Source organism: Zea mays, chromosome 3 (assembly GCF_902167145.1).
Source record: "Zea mays cultivar B73 chromosome 3, Zm-B73-REFERENCE-NAM-5.0, whole genome shotgun sequence".
NCBI classification, from domain to species: Eukaryota; Viridiplantae; Streptophyta; class Magnoliopsida; order Poales; family Poaceae; genus Zea; species Zea mays.
The window spans coordinates 162,177,892-162,200,002 of record NC_050098.1 but is presented as its reverse complement, the minus strand read 5'-3'; positions in this window follow the sequence as shown (position 1 = coordinate 162,200,002).

Sequence of the window (22,111 nt, the reverse complement as noted above, 5' to 3'; positions counted from 1 at the left end):
TGGTTTAACATGCACATGCCACGGTGTGTATCCGAATGACAAGCGAGCAGCACGAGCACGAGGCCATGTGCCTGCAGCCTGCACGAAGCTTTTGGCTCAGTGCAACAAAACAGCTAGACAGAGATAATGACATTACTAGTTGGCCGTTAAGTGATAACAGCATGCTGACGTGATGCGAAGAAATTCACTAGTTGGCTGATTTTTTTTTACTAAATGCAAAGAGCGCCCCCTACGTAACGGAGTATACTCGCGAGCTGACGTGATGCGAAAACAGCATGCAGCGCAGCGCAGCTGCGCAGGGACGGACGGTCGGACGGACACGTGGCTCGATAACAGGACGCAGGGAGCAGCATACGGGCAGTAAAAATTCAGACAGCTGGAGCCGCTCTGCCCTGTCTGTTGTAGCCTTGCTGCGGTGGATGTCTGGATGACAACCGTTGAGAAGCGAAGGATCAAGCGTGATCTCACCCATCCACATCACTAATCCTGAAGAGAATCACAAACAAAAGATCAATGGAAGACATTAAATAAAAATCAAGGACTATTAGTGAACAGTAATAGACGCCTATTCCCAATCTCTCTTGCACATGTAAACTCCCCAAGGAAAGCCATTGCCAGTCTGTTCCCCTGTACAAATACGTACACCATCCATCAATAAAAAGTTAACATTGTTTTCTTAACACCAAAATCATCATCTTAAACAACCGCGATTTCAACACATTATCAGCACGCTCCAAAACTGAATTCCACGACAATCAACGAAACAATAACAAAGAGACGTCAACTAAAGCCAATCCATCGGAGAAGGAATCATGACTTCTAGATAGTCGCACCACTGACACTATACTCACAGAAATAAAGTATTTCCAAACTCTTAACAGAAAAAAAGGAATGTCTTGACAATAGCTGATAGAGAGATACTTTGGTAATTGGTTTTGGTCGAGCCTTTATCACTCTCCCAATGGGAACACATATTGTGATTGGGGATTTGTTATTATATCTCGATTTAATGCGAACCTTGTTGATTTATAGAGACATTTGTAAGAATGGTATTCATGTGAAAACACACGTAGGAAATGAATTTCTTGTACTTACTAAACTTATAGGGTAAACAAATATGCTAAAAATTATACCTTTAGATTCTAGATTGTACTATATATACATTAAATCCATAAAACATGTTGCATATAAAGTACTTTTTAGAACATTGATGCCTTCAAAACTTTCCATGATCGACTTCAACATCCTAGTATATAGAAGATGGGAAAATTATATCCAATCCAATCGGTCATGATTTGGATAAAGCCAAATTTCTCTAATCTTTAGATTATGTATGCACTACCTGCGCTATAGGAAAATTAGTTTTAAAACCATCACATCTTAAAATCATACCGAACCATTTCACTTCCTTGAAAAAAAATTGAAGGTGATATTTGTGGACCAATCGAACCTGGTTCTAGACCATTTAGGTATTTCATAGTTTTGATTGACACATCTACAGGATGGTCACATGTGTGCTTACTATCCATACAAAACCATGTCTTTGCAAAAAAATAATGTCTCAAATTATTAAATTGAAGGAAAATTACCCTAGATATCGGATTAAATCAATATGAATGGATAATGTCGCTGTTTTTTTCTCGCATACTTTCACTTATTATTGCAATGCTTTAGAAATTCAAGTGCAACATTTAGTTCCATATGTCTATACTCAAAATGGTTTGGCTGAATCATTGATTAAAAGAATCAAGCTTATTGTCCACCATTACTGATGAATTGCTCTTTGTCTTCGTCCTATTGGGGTCATGTGGTCTTATGCACCATTGACCTAATTCAACCAAGGCCAACTGCACATCATGATTATTCTCCCATACATGTAGTACAAGGTGATCCATTGAGAAATTTTGACTTGTGTAAATTTGATTGTGCAATGTACATACCAATATCACCACCTCAACGAACCGTTATAGCCCCCCGCAAAAAAATAGGGATTCATGTGGATTTATGTGGGTTATCAATCTCCATAAATTTTTAAGTACTTAGAAACTCAACATCAATTATTAAGTACTTAGAAACTCAAATAGAGATCTTTTTACAACCCGATTTGTTGATTCAATCTTTAACGAGGAACATTTCTCAATATTAGGGGGAGACTTAGAGTACCAAAAAGGACCCAACTTTTGATTGGATATATAGATGCTAGCTATCTTTTATATCCCCATAATGATATAACCTCACAACAGGCTTTGTCTATTTACAATGTGGAACAACTATTTCTTGGAAATCAATTAAACAAACTTTAGTGGCTACACTCCCAAATCATTCTGAAATAATTACTTTATATGAAGCTTCTAAAGAATGTGTATGGATTCACAAATGATTAATCATATACTACAATCTTATGGTATAGGTTCTCTAGAATTACCAGCTCGTGTTGTCCAGATGAAAGTTGGTTATATTAAGAGCAATACCATTGAACATATAGCTCCAAAATTGTCCACATGAATATAAATACATTGCAAACTAAATCATGTGATAACCTCGTTGGGTATCTTACTCCTCATTTTCAAAATATGTTTAAGGTATATGTATGAGACAATTTAAAGCCATGTAAGATTCACGAGGAGTATCTCTCAGTGGTTACATCATGTTATACTCTTTTCTTTTGTGGTTTTAGCTCATGGAGAGTTTTTGTCACATAGAGTTTTAATGAGGCAATATCAATATAAATGTATTCCACATCGTTTTTATTTTTCTGACACGGTTTTTCATAAGACGATATGAGTCATAATAGGAATAAAAACACATGACTTTCATTGATGGATTTAATAAAGAGGGAGAGTTGAGAAGCGAAGGATGATCTCACCCATCCATGTCACTGATCCTGGAGAGAAGGACAAACGCAAGATCAATGGAGAACATTAACAAAATCAAGGGCTAGTGAACTGGAATAGACACCTCTTTGTAGTCTCTCTCACATAACTTAACCCATCTGAATTCCCATCTCTACTATCCCTTAAGATGATAGTGTAGACCAGGCACAACCATGCCCCCGCTCCCTTACGATCCGCTCGCCACCAACGACCTCTACACCACCCGCTCCAACGGTGCCCCGCAACCCCTTCTATCACGGCTACAACGTCACGCCAGTACCTGCCCCATCCCCGCACGCCATCTTCCCTCCGCCGAATCCGCCGTCTGCCTTGGTTCGCATCCTCATCCCCATCCCCGCACGCCATCGGTCCCCGCAAACATCACGCTGGCAAGGAACATCCGCCGCGCTCGCCCACCATCTGCCAGAGGTGCTGGAGAAGATGCAGGCGTCGGTCAAGGACCCTGCAATCCTCGTGATCGCGTCGGCCGCGGAGCTGTAGGAGTCTGACGGAGTGTTGTTTGGCTTCCTGACGAGGTACGACGCCATGGCTGCGCAAATGAAGGCCTTCTTCGACTCCACCGGCTCGCTCTGGGAGGCGCAGAAGCTCGCTGGGAAGGGCGCCGGGTTCTTCATCATCACCGGAACACAGGGCAGGGGGAGGGGGAGGAGACCACGGTGTATGGATCTCTTTACTATTCTTTCAGGTTTATTTTATTTAATACATGATACATGATCTTGAAGGAAGAAATGAATTTTTGCATTGGAACACTTGCTATTATGATGATAGGCCGTTACTGAAAACAGACCTTACTTCTTGAGATTAATTATTATACTTTGTTGCTATACAGGTGTTTAACTGAAATACATATCTATGGCTTCTCTTCCTCCTGCTTTACTCAGGGTGAATCAAGGCCACAATACTATAATCCTGATCAGTTAACTGGCATTAAGGATTTGTATCGTTTTCACTGCCTGTTGGTTTAGGCTTCATGAGACAGTCTATCGGCGTTTCGACCCCGGGGGGTCCCTGGACCGACGAGTAAATTGTCGCTGCGTGTCCCAGCCCAGATGGGTCGGCGCGAGACGGAACACAAGGGGGAACAATAAGGGGAACCGCGGCTCGTGTTGTCCTGCGCCCAGGGCGAATGCGCTTGCAGTAGGGGGTTACAAGCGTTTGCGAGGGAGAGAGTGAGGGCCTGTCTGTCAGCCCGTTCTCCCGCGCGGCCACCTTTTTCGTACGAGGGCCCTGGACCTTTCTTTTATAGATGTAAGGAGAGGGCCTAGGTGTACAATGGGGGGTGTAGCAATGTGCTAACGTGTCTAGCAGAGAGGAGCCAGAGCCCTATGTACATGTCGACGTGGCTGTTGGAGAGGTGTTGGTGCCCTGTTCATGTGATGTCGTGGCCGTCGGAGGAGCACTTAAACCCTGTAGAAGTACAACTGTCGGGGCTGTCAGGTCCTTGCTGACGTCTCCTTGATTCCGTAAAGGGCTGAGAACCACTGTCGTCATGGAGCACGCGGGGTGCCATCATTACTTGTTTACCGGGGCGAGCCAGATGGGACGCCGGTCTTGTTCCCTGTAGCCTGAGCTAGCTAGGGGTAGGGTAATGATGTACCCCCCTGCGGCGTGGTCGGTCCGAGCCCGAGGTCGGGCGAGGCGGTAACTCCTCCGAGGTCGAGGCTGAGTCCGAGCCCTAGGGTCAGGCGAGGCGGAGACCGTCTTCCGAGGTCGAGGTTGAGGCCGAGCCCTAGGGTCGGGCGAGGCAGAGACCGTCTTTCGAGGTCGAGGTGGAGTCTGAGGCCTGGGGTCGGGCGAGGCAGAGACCGTCTTCCGAGGTCGAGGTGGAGTCCGAGCCCTGGGGTCAGGCGAGGCGGAGCTTCCTATGGCGCCTGAGGTTGGACTCGGTGGCTGTCAGCCTCACCCTGGCGGGTGGCACAGCAGTCGGAGTAGTGCAGGCGGCGCTATTTTCCTGTCAGGTCAGTCAGTGGAGGGGCGAAATGACTGCGGTCACTTCGGCCCTGTCGACTGAGGAACGTGCGTCAGGATAAGGTGTTAGACGATCCTTGCATTGAATGCTCCTACGATACGATCGGTTGGCGAGGCGATCTGGCCAAGGTTGCTTCTCCGCGAAGCCTGCCCGAGCTGGGCCTCGGGCAAGTCGAAGGTGCGCCCGTTGCATGAGGAGACCCTCGGGCGAGACGTGAATCCACCTGGGTCTGCTGTTCTTGCCCGAGGCTGGGCTCGGGCGAGGCGAGATCGTGTCCCTTGGACGGAGCCTTGACCTGAATTGCGCCCATCAGGCCTTTGCAGCTTTGTGCTGATGGTGGTTACCAGCCGAGTTTAGGAGCCTTGGGGGTACCCCTAATTATGGTCCCCGACAGTAGCCCCCGATCCTCAAAGGGAGTGTTGGTACTCGCTTGGAGGCTTTGTCGCACTTTTTTGCAAGGGGACCGGCCTTTCTCGGTTACACTTTGTTCCGGTGGGTGCGCGCGAGCGCACCCGCCGGGTGTAGCCCCCGAGGCCTCGGAGGAGTGATTTGACTCCTCCGAGGTCTTAGTGCCTTTCGTGACGCCTCGGCCGGTCTGGTTGTTCCCTCATGCGATCTGATCGTAGTTCGGGTGCATGGTCAGGTTCCGAGGTCTCAGGCTGGTATGTTGATGCTGTCAACGGTTTGGCCGGAGCCGGGTTTGCGAGAGCAGCCCCCGAGCCTCTGCACAGGGCGAGAGGACGGTCAAGGACTGACTCGGCTTTTTTCATATGCCCCTTCATCGCCTTTCCGCAAGGAGGAGGGGGGAAAGCGCCATGTTGCCCTCGGAGGGCGCCAAACATGGTGTCTCCAGTGAGTTGCTAACGGGTGATCCGAGTGGACACCCGTGCCCCGTTCGATAAGGGTCGGCTAGTGGCCCAGAGGCACGCTCCAAAAGTACCTGCAGGTGATTTGCCGGACCCGGTCCCGTTTGATAGGGTCCGAGGGCTCGATGCCTCCCTCTGATGGGATTCCGTTACAGAATCGCTCCTGCTGGTCTCGGAAATGTCCTAGGGTACCTTGGGAGCGTAGCCCGAGACTCGGCCATGTATCGGACGTACCCAGAGTCATCCCTAGCTCTGTGTGTTCTGAGGCAGCTGTCGAACCCTTCGAGGGGCCAGCCTTCAAACCCCTGATCAGTAGTGGGCGCAGAGCCCGAGTGGCCTGAGGCGGCTTTTGACCCTTCCGAGGGGCCAGCCTTTGAACCTCTGACCAGTAGTGGGCACGGAGCCCGAGTGCTCTGAGGCGGCTGTCAAACCCTTTCGAGGGGCCAGCCTTCGAACCCCTGATCAGTAGGAGGGCTCGGGGCCCGCTTCCTTCGCAGAGAAGGATCCCTTTCGGAGTATCCCCTTTCCCGGTCCCTGTAGCAAGAGAGAGAAAGGGGAAGAGGAAAAGGATACGAAATTGAATGATGTGGCGCACCTTTTTTGACGCGATCATTATGGCGGAGGTGAAGCGTCGCCCGCTTCGCCTGCCAAAGGTGTCGCCTGCCCTGCCGCGAAATTAATGCGATGGGACGAGTGGTTCGCGGGGCAGCCGTTGCGAGAGCCGTTCGAGGAACGGAATACGGGCGCGTCGTCTTCATGCCGTGGGAGAGGGCTCTCCTGCTGCCCCAGGAGGGGACGTGAGCCTGCAGACGATTTGACCGCCGCTTCCGCTCGCCTGCTGCCGCCATTACTGTCGGCCCACTTTTGGCCATATCGATCGTCGCGCCTTCTCCCGCGGCTGACTGATCCGTGACCGATGCGCCTGGTTGGCACTGTTGGGCTATGCGCAGGGTCGCCTTGAGTCGCGGCACCGGTTCCGCAGTCGAGAAGGCGCAGTATTGGCGTAAGTGGCGGTGCAGTTTTTCGCACGTAGTAACCGGCGCGCCGGTTACATGACGTGTGGGCCTGGGCCTCCATGCTGGGTGCGTTGGAGTCGAAAGGGTGCATCCCCGTGGTGCAGTTGCATGCCGCCTGCATGGTGGTCCGCCCTTTCACCCACTGGATTAGGCGAAGGTGGAGGAGTGCTTGTAACCACTGGGCGGTTACACGCTCCGCGCGTGGCGGTTTGGCTTCTTCTGTCCTGGCCAGCTTGCACGACGTGTGGGACCCAGCCCCCGTGTCGTAGGGGGAGGACCTTTGAGCGCGTTGGTGAAGACTTAGTCCGTGACGCCTGAGGACGCGAGTGGGGTGAGTCGCCTTTAAAAAGGGATCGACCTCCTGGGTGGTAGCCATGCCTTCGCCCTTTCCTCATGCATCGCTCCCTTCCGCCTTTCGAGCCCCCGGATGGGGAGCGCCCGCGTTGCTTTCGTCTTGCTGTCGTTGGAGGAGCGCAACCTCGTGGAGGTTGGTACCTTTCATCCATCGCTCGGCTTCAAGGATTTTCATCAGGCAGCCCAGCTGCATCCCCTCACCAATGGTCACCCGAGATGGTGACCACCAGTTCGATGGTGGGGAGAAGCAAGCCGGGCTGCGGCCTCTGCCCCACCCTCAGCTTCAAGGATCTTCATCATCCTTGCTGGGGCGGAGGGCGAGCTGAGTCGGAGCTCTACCTCCCGTACGGGCTGGCGGGCCACCTGGAATTTTGTGGTCCCACAGGCCCTCCAATGTGGGGGGTTATTCGTACCTGCGGGATTGGAACCGAAGTTCCATTTGTAATGGCACCTTGAGTGCCGGTGTATGTTCATTGCGGCTGTCGAGGCCTGAACATCTGTGCATTTGGGCGTAAAGCCGTGTTTCTTCCTCATTTTGAGCACCAGGTCTCGCCTGTCGGCTAGCTGAACCGCTTAACCAAGTGTGAGTTGCCCTGCGTGGAAGGTGACGAGTGAGGTATCCGTATCCCGGAGGCGTAGGAGTCCCTCGGCTCGGTCGGCCTTGCCACTCAAGGCTTCTCTTGCTCAGTTAAAGAGAACCCTCGGCCGCTCTGCGATGAGCCAGAGCCGGAGGCAGCGGTGTGAGCGTGGACAGAGGCGGAGTTGGCTCGAAAAGAAGCTTTATCGGCCGGAGCCTGGCCGGGTTGTCCACTGGCGGAACCAACCCTGGAGTCGGGCTGCCGAGGCCATGAGCCGGGCTGGCGTCCTCGGGGGACAGCTGGCTGAGGCTACGGAGCGGCCGGTCCAGCCGTCTACTCGGGCCAGGTTACTGGAGGAGATCCTGGCGGCGATGGCTCAGGCGTAGTGCTGACATCTTCCTTCGAGGTGGAGATCCTCTGACCATGTTGCTGTCCGAGGCCGGGTCAGATTCCGCCGAAGGTGGAGTCGATGCCGAGGGTGCTGCTGCTCCCCTCACTGATGTCTAAACCTGCAGGAACAGTTTATCTGTAGTGTGCGTATGTTTTTTGCGGCCGCCGAGGCCCAAACATATCATCGTCGTGTTGTAAAGCTGCGTTTTTCCCTTGTTTCGAGTATCAGGACTTGTTTGTCGGTAGCAGAATCGCTCATCCGAGCGAGAGTTACTTTTCACGGAAGGTGATGAGTGAGGTATCCGTATCCCGGAGGCGTAGGAGTTCCTCGGCTCGGTCGGCCTTGCCGCTTACGTGTACTCTTACTCGTCCGCAGGATTTTGTTATCGATATAGTCGAGAAGGCACGAAAAATAGTTTCGGCAGAAAAGTTTTCGAGCGTTAAGACTTATTCGGTCAGCGGAATCGCTTATCCGAGCGTGAGTTACTTATCGCAGAAGGTGATGAGTGAGGTATCCGTATCCCGGAGGCATAGGAGTCCCTCGGCTCGGTCGGCCTTGCCGCTTACGTGTACTCCGTCGTTTTCAGGATCCCACTATCGAAGTAGCCGAAAAGCGTGAAAGACGTTCTGACAGAAAGACTTTTTCCGAGGAAAATTTTGACACAGAGGGTGTTCCCCCTTCTAGCCCCCGAGGGAGGGTCGGGCTTTGCCGAGGCTAGGCTGACCCTTCCCTGATGGTTAGACTTTATTTGTGTATGTAAAGAGAAAGAGGTATATGAACGACTTGTAAGCATCTTATGGGTAAAAGCGACGTAGCTGTCGGATGTTCCAAGCGTTGCTGTAGACCTCGCCTTGACTGTTGGCCAACTTGTATGTTCCGGGCTACAAAATCTTGGCGATGATGAACGACCCTTCCCAGGGAGGCGTGAGCTTGTGGCGCCCTCGGGCGTCTTGCCGTAGCCGAAGCACCAAGTCGCCCACCTAGAGGTCTCGGGACCGAACCCCTCGGGCGTGGTAGCGTCGCAGGGACTGCTGATACCTTGCCGAGTGTAGTAAGGCCATGTTCCGAGCCTCCTCCAGCTGGTCCAGTGAGTCTTCTCGGCTGGTTCGGTTGCTTCGGTCGTCATACGACCTCGTCCTCGGGGAACCGTATTCTAAGTCTGTGGGCAAGATAGCCTCGGTCCCATAGACTAGAAAGAACGGCGTGAAGCCCGTGGCTCGGCTTGGCGTCATCCTCAAACTCTAGACCACCGAGGGGAGTTCCTTCATCCATCGCCTGCCAAACTTGTTGAGGTCGTTGTAGATCCTCGGCTTGAGTCCCTGTAGAATCATGTCGTTGGCACGCTCTACCTGCCCATTCCTCATGTGGTGAGCTATGGTGGCCCAGTCCACCCGGATGTGGTGGTCCTTGCAGAAGTCCAGGAACTTCCTGCTAGTGAACTGGGTGCCGTTGTTGGTGATGATGGAGTTCGGGACCCCAAAGCGATGGATGATGTTGGTGAAGAACGCCACCGCCTGTTCGGACCTGATGTTATTTTAGGGGTCGGACCTCAATCCACTTGGAGAATTTGTCGATAGCAACCAGCAGGTGCGTGAAGCCCCCCGGTGCCTTCTGCAAGGGATCGACGAGGTCCAGACCCCACACAGAAAACGGCCAGGTGATGGGTATTGTTTGCAAGGCCTGAGCGGGCAGGTGCGTCTGCCTTGCGTAGAATTGACACCCTTGGCAGGTGCGTACAATTCTAGTGGCGTCGGCCACCGCGGTTGGCCAGTAGAAACCTTGTCGGAAGGCGTTCCAAACGAGGGCTCGAGGTGCTGCGTGATGACCGCAAGCCCCCGAGTGTATTTCTTGCAATAGCTCCTGACCTTCGGCGATGGATATGCATCGCTGGGGGATGCCTGAGGGGCTACGGTGGTAGAGCTCTTTTCTGTCACCCAGCAAGACGAATGACTTGGCGCGCTGCGCCAGTCACCGAGCCTCGGCTCTGTCGAGGGGTAGCTCTCCTCGGTGGAGATATTGCAGGTACGGGGTCTGCCAGTTTCGATTAGGCGGGACCCCATTCCGCTCTTCCTCGACGTGCAGTGCCTCACCCTCGGTGGCCGAGGGTGCCTCGGGCTGAGCCGAGGGCGCCTCGGGCAGGGTCGAGGCCTTCTCGGACTCGGGCGTGTCGTTGGTCTTGACGGAGGGGTGATGTAGGTCTCGGGAGAAGACGTCCGGGGGAACCATTGTCCGCCTCGAGGCTATTTTAGCCAGCTCGTCCGCAGTCTCGTTGTATCATCGGGCGAGGTGGTTGAGCTCGAGCCCGTAGAACTTGTCTTCTAGGCGCCGAACCTCGTCGCAGTAGGCTTCCATCTTCGGGTCGCGGCAGTGTGAGTTCTTCATGACTTGGTCGATGACAAGCTACGAGTCGCCACGAGCGTCGAGGCGCCGAACCCCTAGCTCGATGGCGATGCGCAACCCGTTAACGAGAGCCTCGTACTCGGCCACGTTGTTGGACGCCGGGAAATGGAGGCGCAGCACGTAGCGGAGGTGCTTCCCGAGGGGTGATATGAAGAGCAGGCCCGCGCCCGCTCCTGTTTTCATCAGCGACCCGTCGAAAAACATGGTCCAGAGTTCCGGTTGGATCGGAGCTGCTGGAAGCTGGGTGTCGACCCATTCAGCCACAAAGTCCGCCAAGACTTGGGACTTGATGGCCTTCCGAGGAGCGAACGAGATTGTCTCGCCCATGATCTCCACCGCCCACTTTGCAATCCTATCTGAGGCCTCTTGGCACTGGATGATCTCCCCCAGGGGGAAGGATGACACCACAGTCACCGGATGAGACTCGAAGTAGTGTCGCAACTTTCGCTGCGTCAGAATCACCGCGTACAATAGCTTCTGAATTTGCGGGTAGCGGATTTTGGTCTCGAACAGTACCTCACTGATGAAGTAGACCGGCCTCTGGACGAGCAATGCATGCCCTTCTTCTCGTCTCTCGACTACGATCGCGGCGCTGACCACCTGAGTGGTTGTGGCTACGTAGATCAAGAGGGCTTCTCCCGCAGCAGGGGGCACCAAGATGGGCGCGCTTGTAAGGAGCGCCTTTAAGTTCCCGAGGGTTTCCTCGGCCTCGGAGGTCCAAGTGAAGCGCTCGGTCTTCATTAAGAGGCGGTACAGAGGCAGGCCTCTTTCGCCGAGGCGCGAGATGAAGTGGCTCAGAGCCGCAAGGCATCCCATGACCCTCTGTACTCCTTTCAAGTCCTTGATGGGCCCCATGTTGGTGATGGCCACGATTTCCTCCGGGTTGGCCTCGATGCCCCGCTCGAAGACGATGAACCCCAGGAGCATGCCTCGGGGGACTCCGAAGACACACTTCTCAAGATTGAGTTTTACGCCTTTCGCCTTGAGACACTTGAATGTCGTTTCAAGGTCAGTGAGGAGGTCGGAGGCTTTCCTCGTCTTGACTACGATGTCATCAACGTAAGCCTCGACCGTTCGACCAATGTGCTCTCCGAACACGTGGTTCATGCACCTTTGGTATGTCGCGCCTGCATTCCTCAAACCAAATGGCATAGTGATGTAGCAGTACATGCCAAAAGATGTGATGAAAGAAGTCACGAGCTGGTCGGACTCTTTCATCCTGATTTGGTGATACCCTGAGTAGGCATCGAGGAACGACAGGGTTTCGCACCCAGTAGTGGAATCCACGATTTGATCGATGCGAGGCAGAGGGTAGGGAACTTTCGGACATGCTTTGTTTAGACCAGTGTAGTCTACACACATCCGCCATTTCCCACCTTTATTTTTCACAAGCACAGGGTTGGCTAGCCATTCTAGATGGAATACCTCTTTGATGAACCCTGCAGCCATCAGCTTGTGGATCTCCTCGCCTATGGCTCTGTGCTTTTCTTCGTCGAATCGGCGCAGAGGCTGCTTCACGGGTCGGGGTCTAGCTCGGATATCCAGCGAGTGCTTGGCGACATCCCTCGGTATGCCAGGAATGTCCGAGGGACTCCACGCAAAAACCTCGGCGTTCACGCGGAGAAAGTCGACGAGCACTGCTTCCTATTTGGGGTCGAGCTCGGAGCCGATCCGGACTTGCTTGGAGGCATCGTTGCTGGGGTCGATAGGGACGGACTTAACCGTCTCAGCTGGCTCGAAGTTGCCGGCGTGGCGCTTCGCATCTGGCACCTCCTTGGAGAGGTTCTCTAGGTCGGCGATGAGGGCCTCGGACTCGACGAGGGCCTCAGCGTACTCCACGCATTCCACGTCGCATTCGTACGCGTGTCGGTATGTGGATCCAACGGTGATGACCCTATTGGGGCCCAGCATCTTGAGCTTGAGGTAGGTGTAGTTGGGGACGGGCATGAACTTGGCGTAGCATGGTCTCCCCAGCACTGCGTGGTAGGTTCCTTAGAACCCGACCACCTCGAACGTGAGGGTTTCCTTTCGGAAGTTGGAGGGAGTCCCGAAGTAGACGGGCAGATCGAGTTGCCCAAGGGGTTGGACGCGCTTCCCGGGGATGATCCCGTGAAAGGGCGTCGCGCCGGCCCGGATCGTGGACAGATCGATCTGCAAGAGCCCGAGGGTCTCGGCGTAGATGATGTTGAGGCTGCTGCCTCCGTCCATGAGGACCTTGGTAAGCCTGACATTGCCGATGACGGGATCGACAACGAGTGGGTACTTCCCCGGGATCGGCACGCGGTCGGGGTGGTCGCCTTGGTCGAAGGTGATGGGCTTGTTAGACCAGTCTAGGTAGACTGGCGCCGCCACCTTCACCGAGCAGACCTCCCGGCGCTCTTGCTTGCGGTGCCCAGCCGAGGCGTTCGCCACTTGCCCACCGTAGATCATGAAGCAGTCATGGACCTCGGGGAACTCCTCTGCCTTGTGGCCCTCCTTCCTGTCGTTGTCGTGGGCTTTGCCACCTTCCGCCAGGGGCCCGGCCTTGTGGAAGTAGCGCCGAAGCATGACGCACTCCTCAAGGGTGTGCTTGACGGGACCCTGATGATAGGGGCACGACTCCTTGAGCATCTTGTCGAACAGCTTGGCGCCTCTGGGAGGCTTCCGAGGGTTCCTGTGCTCGGTGGCAGCGATAAGGTCTACGTCGGCGGTGTCGCGTTTCGCTTGCGACTTCTTCTTGCCCTTCTTCTTGGTGCCGCGCTGAGCGGACGCCTCGGGGATGTCTTCTGGCTGGCGCCCCTGAGGCTGCTTGTCCTTCCGGAAGATGGCCTCGACCGCCTCCTGACCAGAGGCGAACTTGGTGGCGATGTCCATCAGCTCGCTCGCCCTGGTGGGAGTCTTGCGACCCAGCTTGCTCACCAGGTCGCGGCAAGTGGTTCCGGCGAGGAACGCGCCGATGACATCTGAGTCGGTGATGTTGGGCAGCTCGGTGCGCTGCTTCGAAAATCGCCGGATGTAGTCCCGCAGGGATTCTCCCGGCTGCTGGCGGCAGCTTCGGAGATCCCATGAGTTCCCAGGGCGCACGTATGTGCCCTGGAAGTTGTCGGCGAAGGCTTTGACCAGATCGTCCCAGTTGGAGATCTGCGCAGGAGGCAGATGCTCCAGCCAGGCTCGGGCGGCGTCGGAGAGGAACAGGGGGAGGTTGCGGATGATGAGGTTGTCATCGTCCGTTCCACCTAGCTGGCAGGCCAGCCGGTAGTCCGCGAGCCACAGTTCCGGCCTTGTCTCCCCCGAGTACTTGGTGATGGTAGTCGGGGTTCGGAACCGGGTCGGGAACGGCGCCCGTCGTATGGCCCGGCTGAAAGCCTCCGGACTGGGCGGTTCGAGCGAAGGGCTCCGATCCTCCCCGCTGTCGTAGCGCCCCCCACGCCTGGGGTGGTAGCCTCGGTGCACCTTCTCGTTGAGGTGGGCTCGACGGTTGCGGCGGTGGTGCTCATTGCTGAGGCGACCCGGGGCTGCAGGCGTTGTGTCCCGCGTGCGCCCGGTGTGGATCGAGGCTTCTCGCATGAATCGGGAAGTCGCGGCGCGATGCTCCGGGGGGTACCTGTAACATCCCAAAATCCCAACCAAGGTTTGAAACCCTAACCTCTTAATCCCCCCTTATTTTATTTTTCTCCCTTAAACTCTACCCTTAGAACCCCTTCTCATGTGCATACACTTGAAATAATTAGAGCACCTCACATAGACTATATTTTCTCACTCAAGATCACTTAGAAAATATTTTTGGTCTCAAAGGAAAAAGAAACAAAAAGAAACAAAAATAGAAAAAGGAAAAGAAAGGAATTAGAATTAGAAAAAGAAAAAGAAAACTTCCCCCCTCCCTCGGCTGGGCTGAATCCGGCCCAACCAGCCCCGCGCGCCCGCGCTCCCCTCCTCTCTCCCCGGCCCAGGCGGCCCAGCTCCGCGCGCCGCTCCCTCTCGCTGACATCCGGGCCCCGCCCGTCATCGCCTCGTCCCCCTCCCTCTCGCGCCGCTTCCTCTCGCTGGCAGCCAGGGCCCGCCTGTCAGCTTCGTCCCTCTCGCCCATCCCTCATCGGCGCATCCGCCGCCGAGCCCCCCCTCGCCAACATGGGCAGACATAAAGAGTCAACAAAGTCCTCGAGGATCTATTAAGAGCATGTGTGCTAGCATTTGACAGAAGTTGGGAATCCAGTCTACCCTACGCAGAGTTCTCATACAACAATAGCTATCAGGCCAGCATCAAGATGTCGCCATTCGAAGCACTGTATGGACGGAAATGCCAGACCCCTCTCAAGTGGTCCAACGTAGGGAAAAAAGCACTAGAAGGACCTGCCTTTGTCAAAGAGGCGGAAGAGAAGGTTGCACTGATCCGCAGAAGGTTACTCGAAGCTCAGAGTCCGCAGAAGAGTTATGCAGACAACAGGTGGAGGGAACTCAGATTTGAGGAAGGAGACTTCGTCTACCTCAAGGTTTCTCCAATGCGTGGTGTCAGGAGGTTCCAAGTAAAAGGAAAGCTAGCCCCGCGATTCATAGGTCCCTATCCCATCATTGACAGGATAGGACCCGCAGCATACCATATGGAATTACCGGAATCCATGTCCGACATCCACAATGTGTTTCACGTATCCCAGCTCCGCAAATGCCTGCAAGCACTAGAAAGTCACCTCGAAGAAGAGACAGTGCAGATTCAGAAAGACCTTCAGTACCGTGAGAAGCCAGTGAAGATTCTTGATTCAGCAGTCAGAAAGACCCGCACCTCAGAGGTGAAGCTCTGTAAAGTTCAGTGGAGCAGAGAAGGAGAGGAGGAAGCTACCTGGGAGAGTGAGGACTCCTTGAGGAGGGAATACCCTTATCTTTTCTCAAATCCAGTCTAAATCTCGAGGTCGAGATTCCTTTAAGTGGGGTAGGTTTGTAACATCCCAAAATCCCAACCAAGGTTTGAAACCCTAACCTCCTAATCCCCCCCTTATTTTATTTTTCTCCCTTAAACTCTACCCTTAGAACCCCTTCTCATGTGCATACACTTGAAATAATTAGAGCACCTCACATAGACTATATTTCCTCACTCAAGATCACTTAGAAAATATTTTTGGTCTCAAAGGAAAAAGAAACAAAAAGAAACAAAAATAGAAAAAGGAAAAGAAAGGAATTAGAATTAGAAAAAGAAAAAGAAAAAGAAAAAGAAAACTCCCCCCTCCCTCGGCTGGGCCGAATCCGGCCCAACCAGCCCCGCGCGCCCGCGCTCCCCTCCTCTCTCCCCGGCCTAGGCGGCCCAGCTCCGCGCGCCGCTCTCTCTCGCTGACATCCGGGCCCCGCCCGTCAGCGCCTCGTCCCCCTCCCTCTCGCGCCGCTTCCTCTCGCTGGCAGCCAGGGCCCGCCTGTCAGCTTCGTCCCTCTCGCCCATCCCTCACCGGTGCATCTGTCGTCGAGCCCCCCATTCGCCTCGTCGCCTCGCCATTAATGCTCGCCTAGCCTCCGCGACAACCCCGCCACTGTGCTCGAGCCGTCCCCTCACCCCCCCTGCCCGAGCCATCGCAATCGGCGTTAGCGCCATTCCCGCCATCATGGCGAGCTCGCCGGTGCTCACCGTCTCCTCCATCCCCCTCCCTCCCCCGAGCGCCTATAAAAGCACCCGCCCGAGCCCGTCTTCACCACACAGCTCCAGCCACCTCCACTTTCTTCTCCGCCGAGCCATTCGAGCTAGCGCCGTCGTGCTCCCTTCATCGCTCCGGTGAGCTCCCTTCCCCCTCTCTAGCGATCCTCTATCCAATTAATCTATGCCCGAAGCTCCGCCACACTCTCACGATCGCAGGGCGCCACTTTTCCCCCTCTATTGTGACCGGCAACCTCACCGGCGACATCACCGCCGCGGGCACCCGCCACCGTGCCGCGGACCGGCCGCCATAGGCCCCCGCAGGCAAAATTCGCCCCACCCCCGTGACCCCCTTCACCCACCCGTGCTTCGCCACCGCCTCCCCGCCAAAGAACCGGACCCACGGCGGAGAACCGCCGCGGGACTCGCCGCCGGCCGGACCCCGGTCGAGCCCCCTGCCCCCTTCCTCCGTGCCGTTAACGCCGTCCGCCCCTCCCTCTCTCTAGCGTGCGGGCCCGCGCCACGGCGCCGTCCCCCGCCGTCGCCCCGCGCGGTTGGGCTAGATGGGCCGCAAGCGCGCCCGCGCGCGCACTCGCGCCTGGTGGGCCGAAATCCCCCCCGGCCCGGCTAGCTGGAAAATCCTCTCTCTTTTTCTTTTCCCTTTTCTTCTTCCCATTTTTCACATATATATTTAGATGCTAATATTTTATGCACCAAAAATAGTCTAAATGAATTATAGGGCACAAAAAAATAAAGTATAAGAACTTGCACACCCCACTAAAGTCCCTATGTTTGATGTATTGTTATTATCTGTGTTTGATTAGCGGAAGAGGAATCCGATCCTCCAGAACTTATAGCTCCGGAAGAAGGGCAAGAACCCGACCCCTCCGAGATAAACCTCTTGTGCCAGGAAAGCTTCGACGAAGGCAAGTCCATCCTTCCCTTGATGCATTATTTACCTATTTCTCTCTACCACTACCTAAGCCTAGATTATGGGATGGGAATCGAATTGCATAGTGAGCATGAGAGAGCCCGCATTAACTATTACTTTGATTAAAATATATGGGGCAAGTAAAAAGGGTACAAGTGACATGTTTTCCAAAAGTGTGCGATGAAGGGTATTCACCCTCATCACCTGGTGAGCAGGATGATTAGGGACTCCCTGGTTTAGGGGAGGGCCTAAGGTGTTGGCTCAGCTGGTTTAGGCATGAGCAGAAGGATTGTCCTCTCGTATAAGGACCGGTTTGTCATCTTTCATTATTTGTACTCACAAAAAGTACAACCACTCGAGGCTGTGTGGGCAGCCACTCGATCTGAACTCGTACGATCCAACCCCAGGGTTATGAAGGCTGGGGAGCACCGGGAGGATAAGGAGGGGGAAAGTTTTGTCCGGTTTGGACATGGCGGTGGCCTGACTCCTTCCGGTATAACCGTTAAGGTTAGGACGTGCAAGGAAGGAAAGAGTTTCAGATTCGGATCTCATTGGCCATGAGATCGCAGAGCCAGACTAGTGGGTAAAGTGTACCCCTCTGCGCAGAGTGTAAACATATTCGAATAGTCCGTGTCCACTGGTATGGACGAGTCTGGTATGGTATGACAATTAGTGTTTCTACTACAACCGGGAACAGGGAAATGTGTGTGTATGTTCTGGAAAGAAAGTGGTGCCACGGGAGCGGGAAGCTCAGTGGTGGTCAAGCAAGTGTTATTTCTAATGTCTTGGGAAAAACCTTCAACAATGAGTACTGCCTTTCTCTGAAAAAGTATGAGTGACTTCAACTCCACCATATAAAGCATGTACATTATAGGTCACTTTCTCTTTACGGGAGCCGGGTGGGCTTGCGGAATACCTAGTGTATTCACCCAGATTTATTTATGTTTTTCAGCAGCTGAAGACTTCTTTTCTGCTATGCTTGATTGACGGGGTTGTGTCTTCACCCAGTTCTGCCTGTGGCCTGGGCTATTTTATCTTCCACTGCGCTTTATGATTTTTGGCTCACTCTCGAGCTTGTATTCCCCCGGTATTGTAATGACATTATTCAGACTCTGTAACTATTTGAAGTAATGAATGTGGTTACTAGCCTCCTGGGACTAGTAATTATATCACATTTGAGTCCCAAAGGATCGGGACGCTTCAGTACCCCTGTCTTCGGGAGGCAGAGCTTTCGGCCCGTCGGACCGCGGCATCCTCCAGGAGATTCTTGAGCTCTCCCTGGATACGTCGCACCTCGGTGGTGGATGGTTCCGGCATCGCTCGGAGTAGTATTGCCGCTGCAGCCAGGTTCTGACCGACCCCACTGGAAGCCGGGGGCAGCCTTGCCCTGGCATCGTCGGCGATGCGGTGCTGGACGTCCTGGGCCAGATGACGCACTTCTCCGGCCGGAGCTTGGCCTGCCCACTCCTGCCCGATGTTCTGTCGGAGCTGCACAAGTTGTCCTGCTTCCTCATCGAGTCTGGCCTGCATCTCGCGGATTTGCTCGAGTTGTGTGTCCTGACCCCCCGCAGGGACTGGGACCACAGCTAGCTCCCGAAGGATGTCAACGTGAGGCGCAGGCCTAGGGGGATCGTCGTCCTCTGGCATACCAAGATGGTTGCCTTCGTCGAGACCCCCCTAGATCGATGTGGAAACATTCACGACTTGGGCCACAGTCCTCGTCGTCAAGGTTGTGGCCATCATCGGAGCAATCGGAGAGGCAGTAGTCACATGCGGCCATGAAGTCTCGCATGGCACTGGGGTTACCGAGCCCGGAGAAATCCCAACCAGAGTCGGGCTCGTCATCTTCCTCGGAACCCGGGGGCCCGTAGGTCGAGACGATCGTCAGTCGGTCCTAGGTTGACCACATATGGTACCCCGCAAGGTTTGGGTATGCCTTTATGAAAGCGTCCACCGAAGCGGGGTCGTTTGGTGGGTCGAAGCTGAATCTAAAAGGCACAGGATGGAAAACGGACGGTACCTCTTGATCGACGGATGGTGACGAAGTCGCGTCGGGGACGGACTGCACCGTTATCTCAGGTACGAGGCTAACGCCTAGCAAGTCCTTCACGAGCATGCTGGCGTCATCCGTCCGCTTGGGGTTGGCGTGTTGCGGGGAAACGACGCCCTTCTTCGTCTCAGACGCGAGGTCGACGCCCGACGTGTCCCCCGCTGGGGCGCCGGCGTCGTCGACTCGCTCGACAGCCGACGAGGTGCCGCCTCCTGCTTGGCCATGGTTGCCCCGCCTCCTCCTCCGTCGGCGGGAAAGGTGACGGGACAGACCCGAATGCTACTCTTCCACCACGCGGGGAAGACGTCGTCGATTTCGCCACCGGCGGGCGGGCTGAAGGTCGCCATTGTCGTTGTCGCGCGGCGGAGGAAGGAGTACCATGTCGTAGCTACCGTCGAGGGACATGAACTCGAGACTCCCGAAATAGAGCATCGTCCCGGGCTGGAGAGGTTGCTGGAGACTACCCATCTGGAGCTTGACGGAAAGCTGTTCGTCAACACGCAGCAGGCCCCTACCTGGCGCGCCAACTGTCGGCGTTTCGACCCCGGGGGGTCCCTGGACCGACGAGTAAATTGTCGCTACGTGTCCCAGCCCAGATGGGTCGGCGCGAGATGGAACACAAGGGGGAACAATAAGGGGAACCGCGGCTCGTGTTGTCCTGCGCCCAGGGCGGATGCGCTTGCAGTAGGGGGGTTACAAGCGTTCGCGAGGGAGAGAGTGAGGGCCTGTCTATCAGCCTGTTCTCCCGCGCGGCCACCTTTTTTGTACGAGGGCCCTGGACCTTCCTTTTATAGATGTAAGGAGAGGGCCTAGGTGTACAATGGGGGGTGTAGCAATGTGCTAACGTGTCTAGCAGAGAGGAGCCAGAGCCCTATGTACATGCCGACGTGGTTGTTGGAGAGGTGTTGGTGCCTTGTTCATGTGATGTCGTGGCCGTCGGAGGAGCGCTTAAACCCTGTAGAAGTACAGCTGTCGGGGCTGTCGGGTCCTTGCTGACATCTCCTTGCTTCCGTAAGGGGCTGAGAACCGCCGTCGTCATGGAGCACGCGGGGTGCCATCATTACTTGTTTACCGGGGTGAGCCAGATGGGATGCCAGTCTTGTTCCCCGTAGCCTGAGCTAGCTAGGGGTAGGGTAATGATGTACCCCCCTGCGGCATGGTCGGTCCGAGCCTGAGGTCGGGTGAGGCGGTGACTCCTCCGAGGTCAAGGCTGAGTCCGAGCCCTGGGGTCGGGCGAGGCGGAGACCGTCTTCCAAGGTCGAGGTTGAGTCCGAGCCCTGGGTTCGAGCGAGGCGGAGATCGTCTTCTGAGGTCGAGGTGGAATCCGAGGCCTGGGGTCGGGCGAGGCGGAGACCGTCTTCCGAGGTCGAGGTGGAGTCCGAGCCCTGGGGTCGGGCGAGGCGGAGCTTCCTATGGCGCCTGAGGTTGGACTCGGCGGCTGTCAGCCTCACCCTGGCGAGTGGCACAGCAGTCGGAGCAGTGCAGGCGGCGCTGTTTTCCTGTCAGGTCAGTCAGTGGAGGGGCGAAATGACTGCGGTCACTTCGGCCCTGTCGACTGAGGAACGTGCGTCAGGATAAGGTGTCAGACGATCCTTGCATTGAATGCTCCTGCGATACGGTCGGTTGGCGAGGCGATCTGGCCAAGGTTGCTTCTCCGTGAAGCCTGCCCGAGCTAGGCCTCGGGCGAGTCGAAGGTGCGCCCGTTGCTTGAGGAGACCCTCGGGCGAGACGTGAATCCACCTGGGTTTGCTGTTCTTGCCCGAGGCTGGGCTCGGGCGAGGCGAGATCGTGTCCCTTGGACGGAGCCTTGACCTGAATTGCGCCCATCAGGCCTTTGCAGCTTTGTGCTGATGGTGGTTACCAGTCAAGTTTAGGAGCCTTGGGGGTACCCCTAATTATGGTCCCCGACACAGTCAAACTATCGAGCTGCACTATATGAGACAGTCAAACACTTCGATAGTTTGGTCAACGAAGAACATGTTTACCAGATGCACAATGTAGAGTTCAACATTAATTTAGGTGATCGTTTTCGACATATAAGTGGTCCCATGGAATTGTATCTCACCAGACAAACTGTTGTGGAGCCGTACACTGTTCCATTTCAAATGCCGCCATTCCCAAAACATATATTCTTGAACCTTGCGGCTATAACCGAACTGCCAAACCTGACATTAGTTGGTAAGAATATATATCAATCTCCTAATATTTGAAACACCTTTGCAAAAATCAATATTAATCCATTTTTCACAAATTTGTAGACATTATAGCTATTGTAGTCCACTTAGATACAGTTCACCCCACAATGTGGGGTAATGTCACGAAGATTGTTGTCATGGATGCTAGGTGGTCTCTACACACTGTTAAAGTTTGGGGTGACTTACTAAACAAAAATGCACTCCACTGGGTGTTGGCTAAGGAGAATTATGGCTTAATAATTGGGACTATGTTTTGGCGATTTAGAAGGCAAGGTACAATATATACCTACGTCTTTTCAAGCACATATGTCATTAGTAATTTTCGTATAATGGTTGGTAATTATAACTTTAATGTTCTACGCTAGAGTACCTCGAGTCATCTGATTATACAACAATACACTTCAATCCGTACCATCACAGCACCCATCATTTCAAACGTAAGTATTTGGAAAAAACTCTTAAAATAAAATTTTTGTTCACATTATAACTCATGAAGTAAATGTCATATACATGTAATCAAATGCGGCATTCATTGCAGCTATTTGGAAAGCTTTGATGGAGCGGGGTCACGATCGTCGATTTGCTATTACATTCCTTGAAGAACAGAGGAGTAGATAAAGTGCAATTCTAAAGTGTCTTGAGTCTTCGGAACATACAACAATACACTTCGTGTCAAGATCTTTTACCAATTCTAGATCTTTTACCAAATCTATATTCTATGATACAATACATGTCATAGTGTTATTGATGATCAAACTTACATATGTCAAGAGTTGTCAAGCCCGTGTGTTCTCCATTTAGGCACCATTGGTTTAATGGTGTGTCATGTTTGACATTAAAACCGCAATTTTGCTTGTCATACATACACTAAGTA